The sequence below is a fragment of the Schistocerca americana genome, chromosome 3 (genome assembly GCF_021461395.2).
Source record: "Schistocerca americana isolate TAMUIC-IGC-003095 chromosome 3, iqSchAmer2.1, whole genome shotgun sequence".
In the NCBI taxonomy this organism is placed as follows: Eukaryota; Metazoa; Arthropoda; class Insecta; order Orthoptera; family Acrididae; genus Schistocerca; species Schistocerca americana.
In genome coordinates, this window is record NC_060121.1 from 141,654,515 (window position 1) to 141,666,823 (window position 12,309).

The window sequence follows — 12,309 nt, forward strand, 5'->3', positions numbered from 1 at the left end:
AGGTTTAACTAGTTCTAAGTTCTAGGGGACGAATGACCTCAGCAGTTGAGTCCCATAGTGCTCAGAGCCATTTTTTCGTAACACATCTGAAATGTAACGTCCACTGCTCAAAGTGCCATCAATGCGAACAAGAGGTGACCGAGACGTGTAACCAATGGCACCCCATACCATCACGCCGGATGATCCGCCAGTATGGCGATGACGAATCCACGCTTCCGATGTGCGTTCACCGCGATGTCGCCAAACACGGATGCGCCCTTCATGATGCTGCAAACAGAACCTGGATTCATCCGAAATAATGTTTTGCCATTCGTGCACCCAGGTTCGTCGTAGACTACACCATCGCAAGCGCTCCTGTCTGTGATGCAGCGTCAAGAGAAACCGCAGCCATGGTCTCCGAGCTGATAGTCCATCCTGCTGTAAACGTCGTCGAACTGTTCGTGCATATGGTTGTCGTCTTGCAAACGTCCCCATCTGTTGACTCAGGGATCGAGACGTGGCTGCACGATCCGTTACAGCCATGCAGGAAAGATGCCTGTCATCTCGACTGCTAGTCATACGAGGCCGTTGGGATCCAGCACAGCGTTCCGCATTACCCTTCTGAACCCACCGATTCCACATTATGCTAACAGTCATTGGATCTTGAACAACGCGAGATGCAATATCGCGATACGATAAACCGCAATCGCGATGGGCTACAGTCCGACCTTTATCAAAGTCGGAAACGTGATGGTAAGCATTCCGCCTCCTTACACGAGACATCACAACAACGTTTCACCAGGAAACACTGGTCAACTGCTGTTTGTGTATGAGAAATAGGTTGGAAACTTCCTCATGTCAGCACGTTGTAGGTGTCGCCACCGGCGCCAACCTTGTGTGAATGGTCTTAAATGCTAATCATTTGCATATCACAGCATCTTCTTCCTGTCGGTTAAATTTCGCGTCTGTAGCATGTCATGTTCGTGGCGTAGCAATTTTAATGGCCAGTAGTGTATGATTACCTTTTTCTTGAATAAATCGTAGAATTTTTGTGAAAATGTAATCATTTGTTCACACGTACTTGCACATCACATATACCGATTTGCGTCCCTTTCTGATAATTCGTTCTTGATGCTGTCTTCTTTTCTCTTATAATGTATATTCTCATTTACACACATCCGTGTGAGTGTGGTTGATTAGTGGTTCACATATCAGTAAACAAAATGAAATTGCTGTATGTACTATGGCTAGGTCACCGCCTCTCCTGCTTTACAGAGTGGGCAAGGTATCATGTTCCACCACGTTCTGTGGTGAGGAATTGTCGAACAGCACAAGTTCATCGACCTTCAATACTTGCCATAAATGCTGACGACAGTAGCAAGCAAATACCCGAGCAACTTCGACGGTTCGTTTGGGAACCGCGTGACCGCTACGGTCGCAGGTTCGAATCTGCCTCGGGCATGGATGTGTGTGATGTCCTTAGGTTAGTTAGGTTTAAGTAGTTCTAAGTTATAGGGGACTGATGAGCTCAGATGTTAAGTCCCATAGTGCTCAGAGCCATTTTTTTGAACTTCGCCGAGTTGCTCGTTCTCAAGCGCCGACTCACAACAAACTGGTCTTCGCCAAAGTCGCCCACGGTAGTGGATGCCCCATTTGCGTCACTTGCCACATTCCGCGTTCTTTTCTCATCGGCTGATACACCTTCTTTACGGCCTCACGTGCCAACATCGCAGTCAGGCTGCACTCAATCCCACTATGGACGATGGGCATAAATTTTAGTTTTGATTCATCGGTGTGCAGTTTAGAGAGTGGAATCATATGACAGAAATTTTCTCGTATGGACCGGGGACAATGCTAATTTTCATTCTCTACTTTTGAATTAAGTGGAGTCGCACCGCCCAAAATGACAAAATTTGACACTTTTACTTTTATGCAAATTGCGAAAATATCGATGTTTATGCTTAATTTGGTGTTGGTTTTAATGAAATATTCGATTATTTACTATTTTAAATAAATATTTGAAAATAATCATACGATGACATTTCCGAGATTTTGTTTTCCATCATTTCGCGTATTGGCATTTTTCTCTCGAACTACGTAGTCTAGAAGGCTCTGGTTTCTTTTGTTTTGTAGAGAGCTGTCCGTTTCATAAGCTGCCTGCACTGGCGGTACTTCGCAGTAAACTCTTTGAGCTGTACATTTGTGTTTGACAACAACAGTTATCCACTAGCCGCGTTTTAGCTTCTGTCTTTCCTGTGATAGTTTTCGTCATGACTAAACCAAAAGGAGTGTTTAAAAAATACGAAACAAAGGAAACAGACACTACAGAAGAAATATAGCAGCAGTAAAAAGCTTCTGTCTTTCCTGTGATAGTTTTCGTCATGACTAAACCAAAAGGAGTGTTTAAAAAATACGAAACAAAGGAAACAGACACTACAGAAGAAATATAGCAGCAGTAAAAAGCTTCTGTCTTTCCTGTGATAGTTTTCGTCATGACTAAACCAAAAGGAGTGTTTAAAAAATACGAAACAAAGGAAACAGATACTACAGAACAAATACAGCAGCAGTAAAAAGCTTCTGTCTTTCCTGTGATAGTTTTCGTCATGACTAAACCAAAAGGAGTGTTTAAAAAATACGAAACAAAGGAAACAGACACTACAGAAGAAATATAGCAGCAGTAAAAAGCTTCTGTCTTTCCTGTGATAGTTTTCGTCATGACTAAACCAAAAGGAGTGTTTAAAAAATACGAAACAAAGGAAACAGACACTACAGAAGAAATATAGCAGCAGTAAAAAGCTTCTGTCTTTCCTGTGATAGTTTTCGTCATGACTAAACCAAAAGGAGTGTTTAAAAAATACGAAACAAAGGAAACAGACACTACAGAAGAAATATAGCAGCAGTAAAAAGCTTCTGTCTTTCCTGTGATAGTTTTCGTCATGACTAAACCAAAAGGAGTGTTTAAAAAATACGAAACACAGGAAACAGATACTACAGAACAAATATAGCGGCAGTAAAAAGAGTGGTTAGGCAATTTATTTTCACAAGCTGTCTACAGATGCTGAACCAATACACAACCTCTGTTCCACTGAATGGTGTAAATACTTGAAGGCAAAAGAGGAGGGGAAAGTAGACACCTTCTCGCACAAAATTACTATACCAAATGCTGTTATGCTTGCCATGAAGCCTGTGTTTCAGGACCCTGCCCAACCAGCTGTTGAAGAAATGTCTCAAGGGAAAAACACAAAATGCGAATGAATTATTTAACAATGTTGTATGATCAAGGATACCAAAAATGTGTTTGTTGGAAAGTCAGTCTTTGAACTTGGTGTTTTGAAAGCTGTTCTTACTTTTAATGCTGGCTATTCTGGAGGGCTACGGGTTTTGGAATATCTTGGCATTCATAAAGGTTACAACACCACTAAAAGTGTGATGGACTTGGACCAACTATGAATCATGAAGGCAGAGATTGCAACAAACAATATGTCAAAAGAAGCCAGATCCAAGAGAAGGAGGGCAGCACTGGGTGAGGAAGATGAAGGAGGAGATGAGGGCTACCATCCAGGAGGATTGTAACATATTTTTTATGTATCAGTTGGCTGTATGTTAAAATTTTTTCTTTAAACGCAATTTTCTCAACATCATATTTTTCAGTATAAAAGCCCCTTTTTCGCAGAAACTTCTGAATCTACATCAATGAATTATTGACCACATAACATAGATAGTGCAATGATGTTGTAGCTCAACTTTAGTAGTATTTACTGTAATAGTTAAAATTCAAGATATTAAAATTGTGAAAATTTACACCAAAAAGTTATATGTTTAGGGAAAAAATTCATAATTTTTTCACAGTTGTTATTTTAAAGTGATTGTATGGAAATACAGTTACAAAACATGGGAGAACATGTGATAAAACACCACAATTATATACTCAACTGTTCCTGAGATAACGAGGCATTTAAATAGCCAATTAAGCATTGTCGAGATAGGGCAGTACGACTCCCTTTAAGTGTTCTAGAGGATACATTTTTCAAGTGCAAGAAGAAACTTTTGGACGATTAACAAGGTAGAGTACGTAAAAGGAAATTACTTTCATGTCTAACAAATGCAGCTACATTTCAGGTTCCCACACACTGAGGCGACTGGCCTGTCAGTAGAAGCGCTTTGTACTGGCGGGTGTATCAGGGTAGAGCAGTTGCAAATCGCACGAGAGTTTCCCACCTGCCAGTCTGTCGCAGCCGGCACCTCGGCGCGGACACATTTCAGGCCAGACGTGGCCGGACGGCTGACGGCCCCCGCTTCCACCTGTTGCTGCGGCCAAGGTTCGAACCGTAATCCCGTCTGCGCGGCCCGCGCGTGCTGAGTAGCGGCTTCGTGTCACACTGTATGTGAGGATTAGAGGGGACGTGTGCAGACCGACAAGCAGGACTCCCTTTCTGATTTTCCTTAATTTTTGTGTGTGTGTGTGTCGGGGGGGGGGGGGGGGGGGGGAGAGGGGTTGGGTGGGTGGTTGTAGGGAGTTATCAGAGATCTAAAGTTGGGGGGGGGGGGGGGGTCGGTAAAAAATCGTAACACCAACAAGTAGTTAATAATGGATTTTCGGGAATGCACTTGTCTAGGTAACATATTTATGTAATTAACATTGCAAGCTCACAGGTTAAGGGTAAGCGCGAGATAAGAGACTGAAAATGTGGAATGTTGGTACATTAATATCCGGTGTAATTGCCAGAATGCGAGTATGCAAACATGCATGGAGTGTGTTGTACAGGACCGGCCGCTGTGGCCGAGAGGTTCTAGGCGCTTCAGTCCGGAACCGCGCGGCTGCTACTGGCGCAGGTTCGAATCCTGCCTCGCGCATGGATGTGTGTGATGTCCTTACATTAGTTAGGTTTAAGTAGTTCTGCGTCTAGGGGACTGATGACGTTAGATTTTAAGTCCCATAGTGCTTAGAGCCATTTGTTGCACAGGCACCAGATGTTAGTTTGTGCTTTGGAGTTCTGTGCCGTTGAACTTGGTCAATGCAGGGACGATTAATGCTGGTTATGGATGACGCTGGAGTTGTCACCCGATGGGGTCCAATACGAGCTCGATGTAGGTTCAGTGTGTCTAGCACTGTGGTGCCGAGACAGAACCAGCAATTATCAGAAAACACCGTACGCAAGCAGCCACCACATGGTCCACCACCATCTGTTCGATGTACTGCCCCGCTGTAAAGGGAGCATGGACAAGGGCAATATTCTTATAGCTGTCAACCCTCAAGCCTCCCCACAACAGCACAGAACCTTGTAAGTCTGTTCATTTCCTGGACGACTTTTGGCAGGTACAGCTCCGACGGATCTCCTCACAAGAACGCGGCCATCTCCTTGCCCATCTCCTTGCGTCAGAGGATATCTGTCCTCGTCTGTGAATATCACATATGTCCAGTGACGAAGTTGGCAGTTGATATAGGAATGGCAGAACTGAAACGTGTGAAACGTGGTTCTCAAACGTTACGTCTGCGTCGTAAAGTCCGTTCTCGTAACCTGCTCATTAAAGTCTGATTGGACAAGACTGCTCCAGTGACCCTTCTGATATCATGTTCAGTGCTCTACGATAGCTGTACGCAGTGTAGAGGTGGATGACCAATTGTCGATTTTCACGTGGAGTTGTAATGCTTCAGCGACCTTGTCCAACTCAGCCAGTGTACTGACCTGTCGCCACGTAATGTGTCCACGACCTATGGGTGACACATGGAGAGGCTTTGCCATCCGGAACAACACAACCGAAAGTCCATCCCTTTTTGGACAAAACAGCCCGCCCCTGCAACTTTTACTCCATAAAGGTTTCGATCTGGATATGCTTTGCTGAATACAGCGTCCACAAATGACAACTGACATCTGTGTACCTCACTAGGAAACACTGGACACCGGTACTCGCGCTCTTCTGAGGGGTTGCCTGTCACCTTAATGCATAGCACAGCCTAACTGAAAGCAAAGATCTCATGCCATGCAGTGAGCCTACAGGTTCCGCCTGTACCAAAACACATTTAACATACCGAACATGCGTACACATATTCCCTTAATTCTTTTGAACAGTGTATTATACCTGCTGTGATAATAAAATATAAAATAAAGAAGACTGTCAAATGGTTAAGAGAGTTACCTCATTGTCAGTCACTGATTTTGATTTGTTGTTACCACCTTCAGAAAACAGCTATTTAACGATCTTTAAACTACAGTCTGCTCTTATCTATTGTACTGGTTCGGACTACGTTAATAATGTGGCATTGCCTAACCTGTTTCTTAATTTCGTGACTTTATGTTTCTGTTAGTACTATTTCATGACGTCCTCGAATACATATCTCACTAAGTGCGCTTTTTTCTTCTTTGTATTACAGGTACTTCAAAAATCTATCAAGTTTTTATCACATCAGTCAGTGTAAAATGCCGTGATGAACTGCCACAAGTAGGTAAGTCAGAATATTATTAATCTTTTTCCTGTCAACTTCAACACTCCACTTTTATACTGCGTTTTTAAGTCACTATTTTTTTTTCTTTCTGCACGGATACGTACATTGACAAACACTTAATGTTATCGTTGTGATACATTCTATCCCAATGATATCGGAAATTAGGAAAAAAGGCGAAGTGAATGTAGTCAACGTTAAAGTGACAAAGAAAATGGGGCAAAGACAAAGCCCATGAAGTACAACGATAGCTGCAGATATTTCATCTGAAGCGTCCTTTGACATACTGCTACCCGCCCGGATAACCAAGCGTGTTAATACGCCGATTCCGTCGTTCGGGCAGGAGCGCCTGGATCAAATTTTTCCGGTGTATTACAGATGATGGTCGGTGTTCCGGCCAGCTCTGATTTGATTTTTAGGCGGTTTTCCACATCCTACAACGTGAATACCGGGCTGCTACCCAAATTCGGCCTCATTTACACCATTCACTGTCATTTAGAAAACGTTCTTTCTCTTTTAGACGAATGTGCAAACAGCTGGCGTACACACCCAATGGCAAACAGTGTTGCGACAAGAAGACCATGTGGCCAACCCATAAATTAACAATGCCAAATCTAATAGTAACAAAGCGGATACTGTTGTAGATCCGGGTCAAAGACTCAAGGAATCCTTGAACATTCGTTTATCCTACGCAAGGTGTTAACGTAAAATGCTTAAGTTGAACACACTTCTGATGCTACATATCAAATGTACGACAGGGTTTTGTGGAGCGAGTTCTGAGTGAGTAATGTGCAGACTGACAACTTCAAACATCTATTAATTAAATTAATTAAAAACATACAATTGGTTAATAAAATAATTCTTAGAACAAGATTATCTGCCTAAGAATTCAGCCTAAAGTTGACAATTAAGAAAAAAACAATTTGTTCATAATACTGTTATACAGAACCAGACTCATCTGCCAAAGAATTCAGCACAAGATTTGTACATGTACAGAGGTATCGTTAAAAGATCACTGCACAGCACCAAAATCGGCAGGGCACATCTACACCACAATTATTAGAGATGTCTCTCTGCAGTCTGCAACGATAAATGAGACATCCTAAAGAAGACATGCCCTCTTTTTCAGGAAAGTAGCACCACTGCACGCAAGGCAATATAGAGCCGATTATGGAAGCTCTCTGTCCCAGTTGATGACCTCAGCTGAAGCAGTCAGCATCATCGAATAGGACTAAAGAGTTATCCAAGTCTCAGACCAGACAGAAATATCCTTTTGTACATGTTGAACAATGTCCTTCAAGGGAACATTCTGTTAACTAGAGATATCAAGTGATCCCTCAATAGTCGATAACAGCTATAAATTATCAAACAGTCCTGTAGCAAAAGATTATCACGTTGTTAAATCTTTTTATCATTCATGTAATAAAGTGAGCTAATATTTCACATGTTGTAGTCCAGATCTAGTTTAGTCGGAACATAACAAATACGAGCTACTTAGACATCAGGTGTCTACAGGATACAAACGGCAGTGCTTAATTTTGGAAGTGGCGACAGTAACACATTACGTAGGGAAAAAAGTCTGACCATCTGAAAAATAAATATTAGCGTTCATGAAACGGGGATTACAGTTCTTTTCGTACCAATTTGGACCTCTGTTTATTACAGTCCGTCCAGGCCCACCACACCTCCATCTATAATAACCCAGTGATATTCCTACTTGCTCTTCAGATTAAGGTAAGAAATTTACAAGTTTCCCAAAATTATCATATACTGTACTAACTGACATTGGGTAATTCAAAATTTAATGATCCTGACAAATAAAATAAAATCACAATCGTAAGGAGTTCCACATATCTTCTGAAACATGTCGGCAACATGGTAAATATAAAAAGACTCACAGTATTCAAGTCAGTAACAACTGCAAAAATATCCAATTTTTTTTCAAATACGATCATGACATTATTTCTGTCATTCTTGCCGGACACCACTGTGGTTCGTAATACTAGATCAGTGAGTACATTAAACATTAAAAGGTAAACTTACGTAAGTTTATGCCTCCTGAGACTTGGTGGCTTTTGAAATACCCAATACCACATGGTAAGAAGACGTTCATAAATGCCGCACTTTCTAACTACATTGGTGAGAAGAACACGCAACACCAAGAAAAAAAATGTCGTAGAGAAATGTAACTTCTGGAGTGTATTTGTCAAGGTAATATATTTGAGTGAATAACATTTTAAGATCACAGGTTAATGTAAACACGAGATAAGCCATTGCAAATTAGGAATGGTGGTACGTAAATAATCTACGTAACCACTAGAAAAAATTTTTCAAATGGCTCTGAGCACTATGGGACTTAACTTCTGAGGTCATCAGTCCCCTAGAACTTAGACCTACTTAAACCTAACTAACCTAAGGACATCACACACATCCATGCCCGAGGCAGTATTCGAAACTGCGACCGTAGCGGTCGCGCGGTTCCAGACTGTAGTGCCTAGAACAGCTCGGCCACCCAGGCCAGCCAACAGCTAGAATGTTGAATACAAACACGCAAACGCGCATGCATTGTGTTATACAAATGCCGGATTTCAGTTTGTGGGATGGAATTCCATGCCTGTTGCGCTTGGTCGGACAATATAGCGATGGTTAAAGCTGTTTGTGAATGTCACTGGATTTGTTGTCCGATAATATCCCTTATAAACTCTACTGGAGACAGGTCTGGCGTTCGAGAAGACCAAGGCAACATGTCGACACTCTGTAGAGCGTTTTTGGTTATAACAGCGGTAAGTGAGCGAGTGTTATCCTACTGGAAAACACTCTGGAATGCTATTCATGAATGACAGCACAACAGGTCGAGTCACCAGACTGGTGTGCAGATCCGGAGTCAGGGTGCGTGGAATAACCACGAGAGGGCTTCAGCTGTCTTGTAAAATCACACACCACACTCAAAGTGTAGGACCAGTGTGTCCAACACGGAGACATTTTGGTTCCGGGCCGTCAACTGGCCTCCTTGTAACTGGCACACAGCCATCACTGGCATCGAGGCAGGACCGGCTTTCACCAGAACATACCTCCACCTCACTCTCCAATGAGCTCCCCGCTTGACGCCACCGAAATTGTACTGGCCATTTAAATTGCTACACCACGAAGATGACGTGCTACAGACGCGAAATTTAACCAACAGGACGAAGAAACTGTGATGTGCAAATGATTAGCTTTTCAGAGTATTCACACAAGGCTGGCGCCGGTGCCGACACCTACAACGTGCTGACATGAGGAAAGTTTCCAAGCGATTTCTCATATACAAACAGCAGTTGACCGGCATTGCCTGGTGAAATGTAGAGTTGTGATGCCTCGTGTAAGGAGGAGAAATGCGTACCATCACCTTTCCGACTTTGATAAAGGTCGGATTGTAGCCTATCGCGATTTCTGTTTATCGTATCGCGACATTGCTGACCGCGTTGGTCGAGATCCAATGACTGTTACCAGAATATGGAATCTGTGGGTTCAGGAGGGTAATACGGAACGCCGTGCTAGATCCAAACGGCCTCGTGTCACTGGCAGTCGAGATGACAGGCATCTTATCCGCATGGCTGTAACGGATTATGAATCCACGCCTCGATCCCTGAGTCAACAGATGGGGACGTTTGCAAGACAACAACCATATGCACGAACATTTCGACGACGTTTGCAGCAGCATGGACTATCAGCTCGGAGAGCATGGCTGCGGTTACCCTTGACGCTGCATCACAGACAGGAGCCTCTGCGATGATCTACTCAACGACGAACCTGGGTGCATGAATGGCAAAACGTAATTTCTTGGGATGAATATAGGTTCTGTTAACGCCATCATGATGGTCGCATCCGTGTTTGGCGACATCACGGTGAACGCACATTGGAAGCGTGTATTCGTCGTCGCCATACTGACGTATCACCCGGCGTGATGGTACGGGGTGCCATTGGTTACACGTCTCGGTCACCTCTTGTTCGGCGGCCGAAGTAGCCGAGTGGTTCTAGGCGCTACAGTCTGGAACCGCGCGACCGCCACGGTCGCAGGTTCGTATCCTGCCTCGGGCATGGATGTGTGTGATGTCCTTAGGTTAGTTAGGTTTAAGAAGTTCTAGGGGACTGATGACCTCAGCAGTTAAGTCCCGTAGTGATCAGAGCCATTTCAACCATTGGAACCTCTTGTTCGCATTGACGGCAATTTGAACAGTGGACGTTACATTTAAGATGTGTTACGACCCGTGGCTCTACCCTTCATTCCATCCCTGCGAAACCCTACATTTCAGCAGGGTAATGCACGACCGCATGTTGCAGGTCCTGTACGGGCCTTTCTGGGTACAGAAAATGTTCGACTGCTGCCCTGGCCAGCACATTCTCCAGATCTCTCACCAATTGAAAACGTCTGTTCACTGGTGGCTGAGCAACTGGCTCGTCACAATACGCCAGTCACTACTATTGATGAACTGTGGTATCGTGTTGAAGCTGCATGGGCAACTGTACCCGTACACACCATCCAAGCTCTGTTTGACTCAACGCCCAGGCGTATGAAGGCCGTTATTACGGCCAGAGGTGGTTGTTGTGTGTATTCATTTCTCAGCATCTATGCATCCAAATCGCGTGAAAATGTAATCACATGTTAGTTCTAGTATAATATATTTGTCCAATGAATACCCGTTTATCATCTGCTTTTCTTCTTGGTGTAAGGACCATTAGTGTAAATGCCCGTCTTTGGAGCTCAGTGGACTGCACGCTGCAGGGCGACTGTCTTGGAACGGTCCTTTAAATAAGCGATTGTAACAGTTTCTTGTGTGACTCTAGTGACGACTGCTGCTCAGATTGCTGCTGAAAATACAGTACGATGCGACAGAGTCATACGGCGAACACGATGGTCTTCCCTCCAGGTGGTTGTCCGGAGCACGGCATTCTTGGAAATGTACATTCTAGTGACCACCGCTGCCAGCAATCATGTACAGTGGCTAAATCCCAGCCAAGTCTTTTTGCAGTATCTTAAAAGGATCATATAACGTCTCATAGTCCTATTACATGTTCTCGTTCAACCACAACAAAAACTCCGTTATCAACTGATAACGCCGTTTTTGTCACGTTAAAGCCATCCTTGACTAACATCAACTCAACACGTCAAATCTCAAACGTAACTAACGCTTTTGACCATTACCGCGCGGACCAAGCTAGGTGGCGCAGTGGTTATCACACTGGATTCGCATTCGAGAGGACGACGGTTCAAACCCGCATCCGGCCATCCTGATTTAGGCTTTCCGTGATTTCCCTAAATCGTTTCAGGCAAATGCCAGGATGGTTCCTTTGAAAGGGCACGGCCGACTTCTTTCCCCATCCTTCCCTTATCCGATGAGACCGATGACCTTGAAGTTTGGTCTCCTCCGCAAATCAACCCAACGGTTACAGCGTGTATTTAAACCAAACTTGATTTACATCCTGGTAGTGACGCTACAAGCGCCAGTCTTATGCGACTGGGGTGAAAGTTGAATAGATATCATTTTCCACATGTAGAAACTGGCCTACCAAGTTTCGTGTATGTGGCACAACTCCTTCTTGGCGTTGCAACCCTTTTTCTGTCAGTACAGTTACGTGGGTAACGGCCAGTGTGAAAACGGAGGTGCTGCCTGCGAGCTCTGATTGACCAGCTTGCTTACCCGAACCGTATGATTATGAAACAAACTGCAGTTACTAAATTCTCCAATTGAGGAAGAACAGCAGTCGAGTACACATTACGTGAACCAAGCACTTTATGTCACAGAAGAAACATACAGCTAAATTAGGTATTCCTTTTACTGCCGTGACACCATAAGGCAATGACTCTCCTCCTAAAAGCTTAGCTGTATTCTTGTAGTCCACCTCGGCTT